This window comes from Etheostoma spectabile, chromosome 23, assembly GCF_008692095.1.
Source record: "Etheostoma spectabile isolate EspeVRDwgs_2016 chromosome 23, UIUC_Espe_1.0, whole genome shotgun sequence".
NCBI classification, from domain to species: domain Eukaryota; kingdom Metazoa; phylum Chordata; class Actinopteri; order Perciformes; family Percidae; genus Etheostoma; species Etheostoma spectabile.
Genome location: NC_045755.1, coordinates 16,040,670 through 16,052,128, shown reverse-complemented (window position 1 = coordinate 16,052,128; position 11,459 = coordinate 16,040,670). Strand labels below are relative to the sequence as shown.

General features: G+C 43.1%; 1 protein-coding gene and 1 long non-coding RNA gene across 11 annotated transcripts in view; one reads left to right on the top strand and one right to left on the bottom strand.

Annotated features, from left to right (window-relative positions):
- The window catches only part of LOC116673313 (uncharacterized), a 21,068-nt gene extending 15,424 nt beyond the window's left edge, over positions 1–5,644 (top strand). Inside the window, exon 3 of the long non-coding RNA XR_004327813.1 lies at positions 5,632–5,644. This is a non-coding gene — a long non-coding RNA (uncharacterized LOC116673313). The remainder of the gene's footprint in view (positions 1–5,631) is intronic.
- The window catches only part of ppfia2 (PTPRF interacting protein alpha 2), a 188,865-nt gene extending 181,832 nt beyond the window's left edge, over positions 1–7,033 (bottom strand). For 6 of the 10 annotated variants that reach the window (XR_004327812.1, XM_032505504.1, XM_032505505.1 and 3 more), the window contains exon 1: positions 6,702–7,033. The gene's annotated coding sequence lies outside the window, so the exon portion shown is untranslated. The remainder of the gene's footprint in view (positions 1–6,701) is intronic. The other 4 variants (XM_032505508.1, XM_032505512.1, XM_032505506.1 and 1 more) reach the window with 1 other exon arrangement.
- Between the last annotated feature and the right edge of the window lie 4,426 nt (positions 7,034–11,459).

The following is an 11,459-nucleotide window of genomic DNA, read 5'->3' as shown; positions in this document are numbered from 1 at the left end:
TACATACATACATTCATACATACATATCCCTCTTCCAATCATGCTAACTCATATATATGCAAAAATGTAGTGACACTGTCAGAAAATTCAATCTCTGCCTGTCCCATGAAATGCAAAATGGCAGCTATGAAATGCAAAATGGTAGCTACTGTTTCCGTATTCTGAGGGGTCAACTCCAAAATCTGACCTTTACTCGTGATCTCTCACATCGCTCAACTTCCTCTCCACAATGCACCAACAAATAGGCCCTGAAATCGCAGGCACATTTTTTTATTTCTCCTTTGAGCTGTGCGGAAAGCAAAGTGTATATTGAGGATGTTTTTCTGCTTCATGGCACATACGATCCGCCTTTTGTCCTGTTGCTTATGCTTTGATCTCACCGTGTTAAATCACCTCTACTGACTATGAAAAATCCATAGACACAGAGGGAAAGTATACTGACTGATTATGTCTGCGTCCTTAAGACGTATTAAGGAGCCTTCCTGAGAAACCAAAGCAAACCATATCACTCAATTAAACATGTATCCGCGTAATTGTGTCATTCAAAATGCACCAAGCCTATTTCTTTAGTTTAAATGGAGATTAAGAAAAACGACAGAGAGATCTTGTGTGTAGAGCCTCAAAGCTAAATGTAGTAAATAAACCTGCTGCTTTTCCTAAAATTTCCTTCCTTTTGTGGGGAAACGTTGCTCCACTGCTGCTCAATACATGCCAAATACTGGCAAGTGGAGTGCATCTTTGAGCAGCAAGTCATTAGTGTCTCTCTAGTGAATCAGGCAGGCAGTAGTGACGACAGGTAAGAGCTAGTGCGTTTGTCTTTGATAGATTAACACTTATCACCCACAGTGGGCCATGTGAAGAATGTGTGGTCAGAGAACTCTATTTGCCAGCAGGGATGCAGATGTTGTCGAGATTGCGCTCGCTAGCAGTGACAATATTACTTTCTCCCAACTGAAAAAGCCAATTTGACCCTCATAACAATAGCTATTTGGTCTACAGATATTCACGGAGCCTGTTCTATGCACATTTCCTCCGCAATGCAACATCACGGACCATTATGAAAATATACACCAGGAAATTTGTCCACAAATTCCACTAGCGTGTCAGACATTGGCTTAGCATAAATGCATGTCTAATATTGTATATGTATGATTCTGTCAGAATGATACTTGCGGAGAGAAATTGATATTTGTAGCAATTGACTAAGAATGTTATAAACAAGATGAAGCTTAAGAGACTGGATTCAGTGCGGCAGGTTAAAGATGTTAAATGTGAGTCTGAAATTATGCAGGAATCACTGGAGGGAGAAAGAGCAACAGACTCAAAACACATTATCATATATGCAATAAGAAATGCACACAGAAAGGCAGGGATCATTGGACTTCTCTCTCCATGCCATATGCCAATCAATGAATTATTCAAGGGGGTAGGAGTGAGGGTTTCTTTCCAATCAGTGCAACAAATCCAGAGCTCTTTTTCCCCCCCCACCAAGCAGTCTCTTTCAAACTCAGACACCTGGCTTCAGGCTGAAGTCTAGCTGGCAGCAGGAAATTGCTGAGCAAACTCACAACCTACAGAGAGGCCGACGCAATGCTTGAGATCAAATCCAAAAGTGATGAGATCAAAGTAAAACCTTACCTGTTAGTTCTATTGGGATTTCTTCCAGGACTGTAGGCCAGTGAGACCCACTCCAAATGCCACAGTGATTAACTGCGGCAGCCCGATTTCGCTAGGCATTACAACTATAATGGACAACGCAGCAACTCACAATTTATGTCCAATGCCAGGGCTCCGCGCCAACACGTGAAACAGTGTGACCTATATGTAGCAAGGCGGAATAATATGGTGTGTGTTTGTGGACGGGTGTGGAGCATAACTAACTTTCGTGCAAGAGGCCAGAGCTCATGACTCCAATAATAATTGCCTTTTTAATAACCATCATTACCACCATCATTTTTTTCCTGGCTCAGAATGAGTCTTGGTTGGGGGGGAGGGGGGAACTACGCATGGCAGTTAGCATGATCGGTAGGAGTACAGTAAAGGTGCGTTTTGGTAGATTGCACTTTAAACACATTTAGAGAGAATTTGAATGACTATTTTTATTCTCAATTCTTGTCATTTTGGTGCTGGGGATTTTCCTTCGGGCTGGCTAAAATCGCCAAAAATTCCTCTATGCAGGAAAAAGCCTGGGAGTACACCCCCACCCGCTCCCTGCACGCATTCTCAGCTGGTCTTCTGACCATCCCCACCTTACGCCTCACACCATGGGTGCTAGGGCCTTAAGCTGCACTGCTCCCAGGCTCTGAAAGTCCCTGCCTGCCCCCACACATTCAACAGTCTGACAGCAATCAAATCCCAGCTCAAAACTCAAAATACCCACCCTCTCTGTCCGATTCCCTTTAGCTCCACATGTTAGATGGCAGCAGCTGTCCACCCACCAAGATGGCCAGGTTGTGCTTGAGGTTTTTTGTCTGTCAAAGGAAGTTTTTCCTCACCACTGTCACACCAAATGCGTGCTTACTCGGGTAAAGGCCACACACCAACCCAACGCCTGACCGTTGGCAGAAAAGCCAGTTGGACTGACTGCCACCCCAAGTTGGCAAGAAAAAAGTGCCTTGGAACACACCGAAGCAATGGCGACGGTACCTAATTGGACGAAAGCGTCACGTGGGTCTGGTTTCTCTGGTAATTCAAAGCCAGACTGTCATGGCGGCATGTTTAGAATACAATCTCTTATTTTACTAAAATAGTTGAAAAGCATTTTAAGCGAGACATAGGCCATGCAGTTGCTGAATCTGTCTTCATTTCAGACCGACAAAGGTCAGTTTAAAAGATTTCCGTCCGATTTGGAGAGACTCTAGTCACACTTATCCCGCTCGTCATTTCAGGTTTAGCACTCCACCAATCAGATTGGTCATTTGAGTCCGCCTGCCGGCAACACCCGCCTTCAAGCATGTCAGGTCGGCCTAAATGAAGTTCGCCGGCTCCTCTGATGGACGACGGCACGGAACAAACCAAACAGACTTGAGTCGCCGACATCGCCAGACTTTCCAGCGGCCGATTATCGGGTTGGTGTGTCAGGGTCATAACTGTTGGGTCTCTGTAAATTATAGAGAGGGGTCTAGAATTACTTAATCTGTAAATTGTTGTGAGATAACGTCTGTAATGATTTGACACTATAAATATAATGTAATTACATTTTGTCAATAAGTATAAACCTGAAAATTAGCATAATATTTAATCTTTAAAAACAGCAAAGTGGACAAACGGGTGAAAAAATAAACAAGGAGGCATCTGGTTTAAGAGTTTCTCTGAGTTAATCTGAAGCAGGCAGTGAGCTATCTATTTGTGACAGATGTAAATTCTGTCACCTAATGTAAAACCACTCCATTTTGGGAAGAGCAAATCAGCAAGCTGCGGCTAATTTCCTGAATGTCTTCAGTTAATCTCATTAATGGTAACAATTGTGTGAGTAGATAAGGAGCAGCACACGAAAACAGCAGTATGTTCCTGAGCAATATATGGCGATGTGAGGCAAATTCAGCACCACTCACCACCTGGGAAACATAAAAAGACATGTGGAGGAGCAAGCGTGTGTAGAACAAGCAAACTCAACACTCTGTGGCTTTGGAGATAAGCTGTACTAACTGTTGAGCTGACATTGGAGGCGCTAAAAGAAAACCCGCATTATTTAAAAGTGTGTTTAAAGCTTTGTTATCATCAGGCATTGAATTCATAACTCTTCAACACATTAAGCAAGGAGATGGTCATTTAGAAACGATTTAAAAAACAAATTAGACTCAAAAAGCCCATTAAGTAACCAATCTTTTATGAAACACGAGGTCAACTTTTGTAACACCCTATTAGGTTCAGTTCCTCACAACACGACCAAATTGTTTCAATGATAATGCACTTCACTTACATCAGTACCAGAAGCACAAGGCTGATTACACATGTCACTTTGTGGTCGTCAGGGGAGCTGACTACTGGGAAACTCCACTCCCAAATAATGTCTGTGTGTTTGATTTCTTGGCATGCCACTGAGTGCAAAGTACATCTACAGACTGCATTGATGAGCACAAAGGGTAATGGCGTAACTGTTGCATGCCGCTCTTCCCCACTTTGGCATCGATATCAGGCCGGCAGGTGGGAAAAATGTGACACAGCATTTTTGTGAATGGAACGGACCAGATTGCATAGTACACTCATAGTGCTGAGAAATCCCATTCATATGGCTCCCTGCAGCAGAGAGTCTTCAGACAACCAAGAGACGGCCTGCCAAGAAATCCACAATTCAACTCCATTCAATTTAATCACAGCCACAGGAACATACAATAGCACTCATGTGGGACTCCACTGAGTAGATGGAGCAAACGATTAACTCACCTCCACCACCGCAAGCCTGCACCCAGCTGAACTGTGACCTGCAGTGCTGTGACATTCTGGGGTGATGCAACAGTCATGCATGATGAGAAGTTATATTGATTTGTTTAGGTGCAAACCTCGGTCACTGCAACAGAGTGCAAGGCGTTTTACCGCCCTGCAGTGCATTTTAAACTCAAATTTACACAGTGATTGGCCTGACTCAAATACGTACATCTCCAAAACGTCAACTTTATTAAAAGCCGTGCTTTAAAAGCTGCCCAAATCAATGATTTTGTATGACCAATATGTCCAATATAGTCACAGTTGTAAAAAGATCGTCAGCAATCTGTGAACACTGATTTTGGTGCGTTGACTTTTGATATGCGTTTCATTTAGCAGGTGACGATAAGCACACATGTAAAACAAAAATCTATCACTCATAAAAGCAATAGGAACAAGAAAAACTAATTTCCAAAAAAAAGGGGGGTTTAATATTTGACTGGCCATATTTCTTGTCAGTATGTGGGAAGCGATATTTTTTTTATGTTATATTTTTATATCAGTCTAAGAACACACCGCATGTGCAGTAATGCCAACAACTGTTGCTTTGTCTCCTTGAATATCGGTTACTATAAGGCCAACTCACCAACGGCATATTGAGATTTTAGGCAGAACATTAATAGGGATTTATTCGGAAATAAATGCATAAAGACTAGCTAGTGCAACTAAATTCTACCTCAAAAAATTGTTTTCATGTATTGTGCTGTGACTGAGATCCTCGGGTGAACACTGACACAATGAGCGGTAAAACGTGAATGAGACGGGAGATGGGATGAAGAGGATAGCGCGGGTGTAGAGTTACACCTAGCCAGCTGCCATTAGGGAGGTGGGAAAGGGAGAGGAGGCTGTGCGTCAAGTGTGTGTGTGTTTGTGTGTCCATTTGTCTGAGCGCGCTTTGCCTCTACCTGTGTGAGCATCTGTGAGAGAGAGGGGTGGGTGGGTGGGTGGGGGTTCTGTGTGCTTCTTCTGATGTGCGTTTCATTGGATGTGTGTTCAACTGAAAATAAGTCGGCATGCACATGAAAGGACAGCCTTTAACGTTGCCCACAATCCCCTGCAGCAAGGTCACGCAAACCATCAATCGATAGAAATTGAATAAGATCACAGATCAAGGTGAACAATAAAAAGCAATAAAGCTCACGTTGTAACGCATTTGAGCCACCACCGCCAACATTTCAACTGCATTTTACCGCCCTCATTATGGAGGGTTTGGCTATAGTCAAACTTGGCCCGTAGAAGGTGCCCTTAAACCATCATTGTATAGACATAAAAGCTTCCGCCACAGGTAGCCACCCCTCTGCATGACACTTCAAGGTGGTGAAAGCTTTGCCTGCACACCAGACATATGGGGCAGTGGAGTGTATTTGCATGGTCGAGGTGCATCACTGGAAAGTCCCACTCTTTAATGCGAAACCCTTAGCATCCCGGCTCTATATAATGCATCTGTGTGCCACAACTTCAGTGAGATGTAAACCCCGCAAATGCAAATAATGTCACGTTTCGGTTGCAAATGATAATACTAAAATTTGTGAGATGAGGATCACAGTTATGCCTGTGGCAATTAACCTTCTAGCATCAAATTAGGCCAGCAGCACCTGCATGCATGTACCTCTTCATTCATTTATTCATTCATTAATCCATAGCATGGGAAGTGTGTGTGCGTGTGTATTAGATGTGAATGGATGACAGAGAGGAGGCTGTTAATGCTCTCTCCCTGCTTGCATCTTCATAATCATGTTGTTTATAGGAGGGGCAGCTGCTGCTGGCCCCCCGTGACAGCTCCTCTCTTTACTGGTATTACCACACACGCTGCCGCGGCCTGACTGCGGCGCTGATCGTGTCTTTACACCGCTGTAACATCTCCTCCTCATTCTTTGAAATGATAATTGGGGAGACTCCTTGGCTATTGTCTCAAGTGCATTACATCATGCCAGCATCTCAGTCTGCATCCCGCACCCCCCCCCCCCCCCCCCCCCTCCTTAACTCTTCCTCTTCTGTCTCCACTTTGACAGCCGGCCGGATTTCTTTCCCCTGCAGAGAGAGACCCACAATGTCAACCACACACACACACACACACGCAATGAATAGGTTATGTATACACACACAAACACCATGTATCCATCCACACCAGGAGCCCCCCTGCACCTCCGGTATCACCCATCACACCAGAGTGGAGGATGTGAAGAGGGCACCGCACAAAATATCACCTTGAGCCTGCAGGAACAGGGCAATGTAGGTCACAGCCAACACCGGCGGCAACAGCTATGCATACTCACTATTTCCTCCTCTACTTCTCAGTGGGGACTCTGGGCAGCCGATCAACGACAACTGCAGTCTCTGCCAGCTATACCATCCAGCGGACTATCCTAGCGGGCTCCCTCAGTGCCAGCGGGCAGCGACGCCGAGGATCCGATCGTGAAGGTGCGGCTGGTCCCCGCCGCTGGCATGGTCACAAAGCGAAAGAGCAGGAAGAATCGCCGAATTAGCCGCGTTGGGTAATGACATTTGATTTCCGGGGCTACACACACACACACACACACACACGCAAGCACGCACGCACACCGGTTAAGAAATTACGGCATGTTACAAATTGTGCTGTGATAAGCGGAGCTGGAAAAGACCATTGTTGGAGCTGGCGGAGGGGAGGCGTGTGGAGTCTTAAAGTTGCAGCTGTGCAATTCTCTCCACCCCCCTCCCGAGTGGAAAGCTATAATAACAATATAATAATAATAATGGTAATAATAAGAGTCCCCCAATATTTCCAATATTTATTTATGTTTGATCATTTTACTGAGGATAAAATATAGAACAAGTAGTGCCAATATTTGCTAGAAAATAAAAAAAATCCTCCTCATCCTGACGGCATTTGTAGAACATGTTAAAATATTTCCAGCTCACTGACCAATAGGTCACGCTTTTCCATCCGGTATATGATGGTTTTTGTGTCCCCCCCCCACCCCCCACGAGTCGGTAAAGCCACTTCACCTTCTCCTGACACACAGATGGTCTCTACCGGGATCCGAGTGTTGGATTTTGGGGTTGTTCTGAGCATAGACCGGTTCTGAGTCGCAGGCGGTTGCATTTAATCCCGTATTCCCTCAGACATTTTGGCTGTCTCTGCTCACTTCTGATTTAAAAAAAAAAAAAAAAGGATAGTCCTAGTCTTAAACGTTTCCACATTAAGATCCTCAAACAGAATCTCATTTGCTCACTGGCTCAAATTTAGTTCAACAGATTGTGACAGAAGCTTAATTAACTGCAGATCCTTCTTAATATGATACATACATTGTGTGGCCAAAGTATGGACCCCTGTCCTCAGACTTGTGTGTGGTCCTACTCTACTCTTGATAGTTTAAAAAGTAGTTCATTTCCTGTTACAATATGGCATATTCTCCATGGGCAATTAAGACTTTATGGTTTTCCCAAATCACTGCAGCCAGGTTCCAAAATCTTGTGGAAACTTGTGCAGGCTGTAATAGCCGTTGACTAACGTGCATGATATATAGTGAATTTAACTGTGGTAGCATTCTTCTTCATAGAAGCCACCTCGTTAAGGGCTTCCTGTGCATATAGGAGCATGTCCAGAGAGGCATTCGCCCAGTAGAGCAAATCACAAAGAGAGAATAAAATGGTAATATATTCAAACTCATATTTTCATAAATGAATATTGCTCACAAAAAAGGGCTGTGCAAGCAGCACTGAGCTGTCATCTTGCAGTGGACATCTAGCAGGTGTATAGCCTCTTTCCCTTGAAGATTACAATATTTATCCTAATCAAGGAATACATTTTATTTGTTTTATTTTTCAAAGTTTAGTTTGGTGTGAGAAAGGCTGAGGAGACTGTTCTACAGTTACTATCTTATTAACAATCATATTTTTGTATACACGAACATTTAGACAGCGGCTCTGACTCATTCCATTATCATCTGCTTTCTAAATAGACTGTTGGCTCATAATAAAACACTGATGTGTCCATATTTAATCTGGTCCTCCCTAAAGGTTTATTAGGTTTTCTTGTGATTTAAAAAAGATTTTTTTTTTTTTTTACATTAAATTAAGTTAAATTACTGTAATGGTCACTTTGGGCAAAATTACAAAGCACGAATGTGAGTCATTCCGATTAAGCTATCGACCCACAGTGAAATATTACCTTATGACTCTGCAAGAGTGCGATCACTGAAATAATAACACCCTTTCCTGCTCATCAAATATTAAAGAACTCGAGTAAGTTGTGTCTGGGTGGCACTGAGCCAGGTATTTTTCCGATTTATAAGACAAAGTTTTTTGTTTTTGTTTTTTTTCAAAAAACAGTAAGTCTGCAAATTTAAAATGTTAAAAAGATAAACTTAAAATTAACTTTAAGTTGGACAAGAACCACAAACCACCCACCGGACCGGGACAGGTGGAAAGGGGAGTCGCGTTACACTCACAGCCTCTGATTCACTTATCCGTTCTGACCTCCTTTGTCTTGAGTTTGGGACTTTTGATCGGACAAAACAAGCAATTTAAAGATTTTATGCTTACAGATTGGCAATCGATAATGAAAAACAAATCATAAGTTTCAGTCCTAAAAGTTGACATGCTGGGCAATATATCAATATCATATCAATATTGTGGTATGAGACTAGATATCGTCTTAGATTTTGGATATTGTAATAACCTAATATTGCATAAGTGTTGTATTTTTCTGGTTTTAAAGGCTGCATTACAGTAAAGTGATGTCATTTCCAGACTTTTGTAGCTGTTCTATGATTTGCCTTTGCCCCCTTAGTCATTATATCCATGATGATTATTTATCCAAAAAATCTCTTTGTGTAAATATTTTGTGAAAGCACCAATAGTAAACACTACAATATCGTTGGAGTATTGATATTGAGGTATTTGGTAAAAAAATTTCATGATATTTGATTTTCTCCACATAGCCCAGCCCTAGTGTCCCGCAAAAATCATGAAAGGATCTCAGTTCATTTATATTATCTTTATTTTTTTTTTTTCTTTCATAAACGTAACATTTCAAATAATAATCTCTCTGTCCCTCTACTGAACACCTCTGTCCCCAGGGTCCTCCATGTCCCCCAGCTGCGGCAGTTCCATGTGGCCTACTGACACATTGTTGCCGGTACACTGACCAGAGATTGCTGTCACTGTCCATGGTGCTGAATCCTGTATGCTTTGTGTATGTGTTGCACTGCAATGCACTGCAGCTCATTGGGGAGGGGGTGTTGAAAATGTTTACATTTCACCACAGAGTAATGAAAACAACTGTTCTGTGATGCGATTTTACAATATTACATTAGATTGTTTAATAATGTCCTCGAAGACCAGTGAACTAGTGTCAAAGGAATCTACTCCACCTGGACTCTGGGAAAACGTCCATTCTGGTGGATTTATCTTCCCTACTGCATTGCCATTGGCTACAATGTTCAATTAAAACACATTATGTACTTGTATTGGTTTTTCCTGTCTCATTCCCCTCTTCTCTTGCTTTCTGATGCCTCTTTTCTGTGTTGCAGGCCCAGTTTTCTCCCCCCCCCCCCCCCCCCCCCCCCCCCCCCCCCCCCACCCCCACCCCCTGTTCTTTTCCTCTTCCTCTGATAGACCAAAACAAACGAGGCACTTAGTGTGAAGACACTGGTCCGGGCACTGACACCTGATGCCAAAGGCAGCGGGACATTTCTCATTTTCCAGGATTTAACAGGGAATGGTGATGAATACCTTTTCCTCATGACTATCCCTATGACAATAAGCTCATTCCAAATGCCTGTTTATAATGCAGCTGACTGCTCCTATACCATCCCACCCACTATGCTGACCTACAGTGTGCCTGCTCTGCTACTACAGTGTCGTATCGCTCCGCATGTTCCATATTAATTTCCCCGGAGAAGTTAGTACAAGCCTCTGTGTATGAATTGTTATAATGCCAGATGATAAAAAAAACCACTCATATCTCAACGCCTTGAGGCTAAAAAGTCACTCATATTGACAGGTTTGTATCAGAGACAGTTGCACAGGCAAAGATTAAACAGGGATTTGTACGATGGATCTTCTGACGGCACTATCGGTGGAATTTATTCTAAAATGGGTGCCGGTTAAAAGGCAAATGATCAAAGTGATAAAGGAATCAAGAGGAAGCTATAAAAAAAAAGACACCTATAAAAAGAAAAGAGACCTGTGACGCTGCTCAAATCTAATCCTCCTCATAGCTCCACACGCTAAATGTTTGAATGTCATTAAGCGAGTCCCCCTCCCCCCTATCGTCATGCAAATGGACTTCTTTTCATGCACAGGGTTAGTGCATGCAAATCACACATACAAATTTCAATGATCTCAAAGGCTAAGAGGTTCAGGTCCTTACGGCCAATTAAAAAGGCGCACACACACACACACACACACACACACACACACACACACACACACACACACTCTCACTCACCAGGCTACAGAAATGCTGATGCAAATGTTTACCCAGGATGATGGAGGGACTTTGTGCTCCGGTTAATATTAATGAATAAATGTTAATGTAAACAGCCATCCATATGACGTGACAGCTGAGAAAATGCTCTCCTGAACCTTGAGGGAGAGATGGTGGAGTGTATTCTGGCAGGACGCCACTGCCTCTCCAGGTTGTTCCACAGAAAAAATCAAAGAAAGTGTGTATTTTCAAGGTTGACAGTTTCCACAGCTGTTAGCATGCTTTTGGCAGGTGTCCCCATTTGAAAGTCCATCATCTCAGCCTCCATTCCCTCTATCCTGTAGAGAAAGCCTCCTAAACAAAAGAAAAACAACATATTTCAGCCCCAGTCTATGCAAAGACAGAGCGGCCAGATGTCTGCTATCTTTAGGACTTTCTTGAACCTCTGTTTTTAAAGGCCTGGCTGGCATCGTAATTGAAGCAGGCTGCCAACCATTTGCTGCTTGATACACTGATAAAAGAGATGAGCTCGGGCCGGGGAGGGAGATACATTAGAGAGACAGAACAGAGGGATTACAGGTGTCTGGACTCCTGTAAATCCTTTATCTGCCGGGCCCACCCC